The 6,831-nt window shown below is 43.2% G+C and overlaps 1 pseudogene; it reads right to left on the bottom strand.

Moving 5' to 3' along the window:
• Positions 1-2,965: 2,965 nt before the first annotated feature.
• Positions 2,966-5,693, bottom strand: LOC149996377 (vinculin pseudogene; annotated as a pseudogene).
• Positions 5,694-6,831: the final 1,138 nt, after the last annotated feature.

Genomic DNA, 6,831 nt, shown 5'->3' with positions numbered 1-6,831 from the left:
ATTGCCAGCACTTAACGATTCAAATTGTTATCCTTGCTTAGACTGATAACCTGTGGATACCCTGGGAATTAACAGAATTGTGATAACAAATTATTCTAAATCAGTACAAGGGCAGACTCTTTAGTGGGGACTGCTACCTGAGTAGACTGGAGCTTGCTGGTTTGGAAGAATTAGGTAATGGAACATGCTACCTTTAAAATTTTTAAGTCACGAAAGGTGTTGTCTCATAGGATGAAGGGGAATTCTATTTACACATAACATTATCTCAAAACATCCCTCATCCTGGCCTCTACAAACATTGCCTAGTAAACAGGAGAAGGCAGATACCCTGAGGGAGACAAAGTGCTGGCACATTGTGGGGCTTGTCATCACAGTCAGTCTGCAGTCCCTTCCAGATGAGTTTACAGCTGATGTAACCCTTTTATTCATGATGAAATTAATTTTCACCAAAGATTACTTTTTCTTTTAAACTGCATAATATACCTTTAGTTTTGCTTTACATATTTTACTTTAATTCTTGGGTGTGGAATAGCAGCTTAGAGTGTTAAAGGACGATAATCATTGTGAGACTAAACTGGTGAAGAGCAAACATTAATAAGCCAGAGAGGATCAAGTTCCAGAAGAGTTCACCAGATTATTTTCAAAACCCATTTTTCAAAAGTAATTTTTTTATTTACCAACAACTTTGTCTCTTTTTGTATTCTTTAACCAACAATGTAATCATTCATGTATTTAACCATTAATTATAGAACATTTTGACATAATAATCTACTACAAAAACCATAGTGTCTGGGAATGACTGATTTAAAGTACTCTAAGATAATAAAAATTGCAAGAAACCTATTGGACATATAGATAGTACACATCATTTAAAAGGAAAAGAATGATTTCATATACTTTTCCAGACCCAGTAAAAATAAATGTTTCTGTATTTTCATTTGTATTCATTGGTTTTGTAAAAAGAAAGTCTCCTTTTTAATTAATCAACAGTTGAGATCCCTCTGATATTTGATAAGTGAGGATCTCAGTCATAAATAGAAAAGATTTATAGATTCTTCTTTTTATACAAATGCACTTCGTTGTTTTAAACAGAATAAAAGAAGAGACAGAAAATACTTGCATATAACAAATCCCAGCTTATAGATGTAGTTTTTTAGTGGTGATGTCTCTAACCATTCAGGGATTTTTATTTTTTAATTTGCTTCACTGATATTTGAGAAAAGCACATCAGCATAAAGTGTGAACCAGTGTCTCAAAACACTGGAAGAATGTGAGCCAACATGATTTTTCTTATTTCCTCAATCTTTAGTAAAATGAAAGGTGATCTTTGGCATGGATTCATACTTTAAAGGCATTAATATTGCATTTTTATCAGGTAAGCAACTATACAAATATGCTGAGGGCCTCAAAAATAATCTTCATCATTTAAAAGGAAATAAAGGAAGCCTGAGTATACAGCACGAACTTAAGACAAGTTTTACATACTTCATGCTGGGATCTAACACAGGTTAGAGGTGGGAAGGAAGGACATTCGGGCCAGGATTCTTACTCCTTTATTCAACCAGTTCTGGGTTTGGGAAGAAGTATGGTTTCATGTGCTGGGAATGCTTAGAGAGCAGTGATAAGTGCAAAAAAGGAAAAATTGTCTTCTCTCTCAGTCTGCTAATGGGAAACTTGAGGTGATAATTAAATATTATACCCATTCCTCTCTTTAACAGTAGTACTAGGGAAGGGGAGAGACTGCAAGGAGTTGGTTGTAGTTTGTTGATGGAGGTAGGAATTACTGAGGCCTGTTTCCCATTGATTCATCCCCAACAGCACCAGAATTCCAGTCTGCAAGTACCACTGTCCCTTAGGTAGGAAGTGTCCCTCAGACAGGATTGCCTTTCCATTAAACACACTTGGGGGGCAAGCACCAATTCTTAGGACTAAATTTCAAAAGGATAAACAGGATCTTTCAAAACTACAGATGAACAAATATTTATCTTCAAAAATTGTGTTTAAGAAGGGTATGGGCCAAGAATATAAAAGGCAGGACTGGAGATATGACTTGGTTAAAAATTATATGCAGCATTTCAGCTCAGAAAGAACAAGAGTTAAAAATGAATGATAAGGCCTCAGACAGACCTCTGCAGGCAGTGACAAAACATGAAGCTCCTGGGAGTATCTCTGCTGGGACGATGGGCAGGGCCACTCCCACGCAACTCTGCCCCTTCAGTGGCAGAGAGCACCAGGACACAGTGTGTTCATGGGATGGCTACCTTGGCAGGCTGAGGCAGGATGTGGGACCAGAAGTTTCCCTAGCACAGACATTGCTCAGGGACACAGTAAAGACAGAATCATGCAATTCTGTCATTTGGTTTTATACTGTGGGAAACTAGGATTAAATTGAGGAAGGGTTGGATGTGAATCCAGGACCCATATAATAGGTCTCCCCAGAGGCCAACTTCCCCTACAGCAGCGAAGCTCACTTACAAAAAGGTCCCAGGTAGCAGAGCTGGGGAAGACCGGCGTGGTCAGCAGCAACGTGGAAAGCCCAAAACAAATTTTAGAGGCACAGTGATTCCTTCTTAACTGTCTTGCCTGGGCCCTGGGTCTTAGGAGCCTGGTGGGGAGAATTGGGTCAGAGGGCAGGAAGCAGAGAGGGAGCAAGGTTAGAGCAGGGTGTCTGGCTAGTGTTCACTCTTGGATTCTGAGCTTAAGTGAAGTCCATGGGCTAGGAACCCAGTCTGCCTATTTGGAGAATGTGCAGGAGTATAACTGTGTTTGAGAATACAGACACATTTCAAAGTGTCCATGACAAGAATATAAATGTTTCCTAATGTGAAGAGGCCCCATTTCTTTCTGTTATATCAGGCCAGGATGTGGCTTTCAACCCACCAGCAATTTTGGGTGGCTCCTGGAACTCAATAATTTTCATTCTGTTTAGCACGGATTTCTGTGCCAACCAGGTTCAACCAGGTGTCTAATGGTAACAGGGAGTCTTTCTAACTCAGCACAGTGTAAATCCAGCATCTGTTTGAATTTTGATAGAAGCTGCTTCTGCTTCTCAAACAGTCTCCTTCACAGATTGCATGAGGTTCTGGGCATTGTGAACCAGCAACTCTGGAGCCTGCTCAGACTCCTCATCACTGATGTTGGTCCGGCCCAGCTTTGTGACCTGCACTGTGGACAGGATTTTGAGCTGGGTGCTTATGGTTGGGATTCGCTCACAAACCTGTAAGAGGTTGGTTATAATCCACTTATCTGTGCACTGCTTGGCAACCTCCTTGGCCAACCAAGTCACCTCATCTGAGGCCTTGGCAATGTCCTTGGCACACTGAGTCAATGCCCGCTTGGTACCATGGCCCCCTCTTACCAGCCAAGACATCTCAGCCATCAGCAGAGTCATGTGCTTGGCTGCTGAGATGATGTCATTGCCCTTGCTGACCACTTGAGAGCTTCATCATGGAGTTGCCTGGCAGCCATCATCATTGGCTGGTTAATTGCCTCCCCGGCCTTCTGCTCAGGGAGCTCTTCATCCTTCTCCTCTGATTGTGGGGGTGTGGGCAGAGGGACCTCACCCTCAGGCAGGGGTGGTTTGGAAGGAGCAAGCTCTTCTGTCAGACGGAGCTGTTCAAGGTTTGGTGGAGGAAGTGGGAAGTCAGGCTCCTGAAGTTGGAAGGCTTCTCTGACCTTGACCACAGCTCCCAGGATCTGATATCCCGAGTCCAGGAAGCTCTTTGCAGGGCAGGGTCAGAAATGTTTTCGGCATCCCACATCATTGGGGAGATGGTTTTGCTCAGTTCATCAGAGGCGGCTTTCACAGCCTCACGGAACTTGGGATCCTCAGAGTTCTCCACCTCCCACTTAGCCCCAGCAGGATCCGGTTGGCCTTGCGAACAGTGCTGGTTGCCCCAGTGACCAGCATCTGAGGCTGAATGTTGGCCATGGCTACTTTGCACTCGTCCAGGTTTTTTAAAATTACTTTTTCGGAAGCATCCAACAGAGATTTGGCATGAATGACTTCATCCACCAGCCCTGTCATTTTTTCAACATTAACGATCCACTGGTTATTCATGGTCTCAAAATGTTCATAAGTGGCTTGGTTTCCGGGGTTCCTAAATAGGATGCAAGCAGCTGAGATGACCTGGGGTGTGAGTTTTTGGGCTGTCTTCACCGATGCCTGAATTCCTTCCACGGTTGATTTATTAGCAGTTCCAACAGCAGTCGCCTTCTCTGCCGTGGCACCAAGCCTTCCAGAACGGTTCTCAAAGTTAGCTGCCCTCTCATCAAATAACTCTTCCCTATTGGGAGCATCAGGAGGTGCAGCCGCCGCCACTGCTAACAGCTTGATGGAAGTTGTGGCATCACTGAAAACGTCTGACATCTCCTGAGTCATGGCCTCCTGCATCTGGGTTTTCAGATCCTTTAAGGAGTCTTGGAGCTGAGAGGCCAGTGCTCTTGCCTGAGGACTTTCCCCTTCCCCTCGGGCAGCCAGTTAAGCCAGCTGGGCTGTCAGCTGATCCACTCTGTCACACTTTGCAAGCATATCTTGTCAATAAGACCCCATCATGACATTAGCCAAACAATGGCCTTCAGCCACAAGCCTTCTGATGGCGGTCTGACCAACTCCCCGGTCATCCACTGTGGGATTATCAATCCACCTCTGTGCTTGCTCAATCTTGCCCTCAAGGTGGACAGCTGCTTTGGCAGGTCTGCTGTTGGCCACAGCCCTGTTGGTTTTGGTCTGCAGGTTCTACAGGGCAATGGCCACCTCCTTGGGCAATGCTCGGGCTTCTGGGGAATCCACTTTCCCCGGTCTTCGTAAGTCTCCTAATTTAGAAGTCAGAGCAGCTATTTCTCCAAGAGAACACTGAATGTCATCTCTCTCTTTAGGATCATCGCATAATTCTGCTATTTTTTGAGCTGCAGCCAAAGCTCCTCAAATCTGTTCTTCTCCTTCTGGTCCCCCACTTGGATCTGCAAGCCAATTCTGAGCAGCATCGATCTTCTTTGCAATGCTCTGCTTTGAGTTTGTCATGGCTTCCAGTTTGCGGGCTGCATTCTCCACTTTTGCTGTGAGCACAACCAGACCCTGGGACACCTGCTGGGCTTTCTGCATGGCCCCAGATGAGGCTTCTTGTCCTCTGGCACGGAGGTCAGCCACTTGATCAGTCATCTGTCCTAGTATTTTGCAGGTGCCCAGGATATCTCTGTGTTCTTTGCCTGCACAGAGTTCACCAACTTTTCCAGCTTCGTCTAGGATCTGCCTGATAGCCTGCTCACCACCATCCCCTGGGGAGACACTGGGATCATGGAACCAACTTTTGGCCTGGTTCAGTTTGGAATCTATGGAAGCCAATGCTCTCTTCATGGCTTCAGTGCCCTTGCTGGCCCAAGTATCTTCATCCCAAGAAGTGAGTTGTAATACATGAATGATCTCATTAATTTCAGCACTCATCTTTTCTACAGTGAAATTGAGATTTTTCAAAGCTTTTTCTATTCCTTGTTTTTTTCTATTTTTTAGTTGTTACAAAAATCTTCATAGCTGAAATGAGAACTGGCAGCAACTCTTTCACGGTGTTCATCGAGTTCACTTACATCACTTGGTGTTCCTGGTGAGTCAGTTCCTGCTGCTTCTTGTCAATCATCTTGGCCATCTTAGTCATTCCTGGTCCAAGGTTCTTTGTGTAAGTGACCAAATCTTCCATGGTTAGATTTATAGATTCTTAAATCGTTCTTCCCTTCTCCATATATTAGGTGCTTTTTGGTTTTACATAGGGAGTCAAACAGAGTCACCTATTTTTTGCCAGTTTGATAGAATTATAGATCATAGAAATCAGGCCTAAATATTACATAAGCCATATTGTGTTGCCCTTTGAATTTTTTGCTTCATTTCATGGCTTTTTCATGTGTTCTGAAAAATACAAAGGCACTGGCACAATGTCTCCCATGTGGTGAGGTCTCAAAATTAATGTCTTTTACTTAAAATGTAAGGTATTTTAAAGGGGAAGAAATTAACATTCATTATTTGAAAAATTATATGAGATAAAAGATGATACTGGGAGCACTGTAAAAATATACACAAGAAGTCAACTCTCATCATTATATTTGAGTCAAGAGGACATAGAACGCACATGTCAGAATGTACACGCACTCTGGCTGCAGGGTGGCTCAGTTGATTGGTGCATCATCTCATACATCAAGAGTTTGCAGGTTTGATCCCAGTCGGGGCGCATAGAGGAGGCAACCAATCTCTCTCTCTCTCTCTCCCTCTCATCAATAAACAAATCCTCAGGTGAGTATTTTTTTTTTAAAGAATGTATATGCACACACACATACAACTTCCAGAAATGATGGTATCATTTCATATTCTTTTCTCCCTAAATTTCAGAGCATTGATGGTTAAATGTGTTGGATTAAGTGAGTCATAAGCCTATGATTTCAGATTTGGGTAGTTGGGTGTATCTACAGTCCCATTATTGAGTATCTACATAGCAGCTCTCATGCCATTCACCAAGAAGCAACGGACACTGGCAATTAACATAGAAACTGTGTTTGCTGATTTGCAAAAGAGCCAACATGTGTAGGTCTCTAAACACCTATTAAAATACCAAGAAATAAAGCCCTGGCTTGTGTGGCTCCGATTCTCAGTCAGGGCACATATAGTCCCTGGTTCCCAGGCATATGGGAAGCAACCCATCAATACTTGTCTCTTGCATCAATGTTTTTCTCTCTCCCTTCCTTTTTCCTTTCCTCTCTCTCTCAAAGCAATGAAAAAAATGTCCCCAGGTGAGGATAAAAACAAATGAAAAAATACCATGAAATATAGTGTTAAATGCCAAATTA

This window comes from Furipterus horrens, unplaced genomic scaffold, assembly GCF_987537825.1.
Source record: "Furipterus horrens unplaced genomic scaffold, mFurHor1.1.pri manual_scaffold_12, whole genome shotgun sequence".
NCBI lineage: Eukaryota > Metazoa > Chordata > Mammalia > Chiroptera > Furipteridae > Furipterus > Furipterus horrens.
The sequence above is the reverse complement of the archived record's forward strand: the minus strand, read 5'-3'. Positions and strand labels throughout refer to the sequence as shown.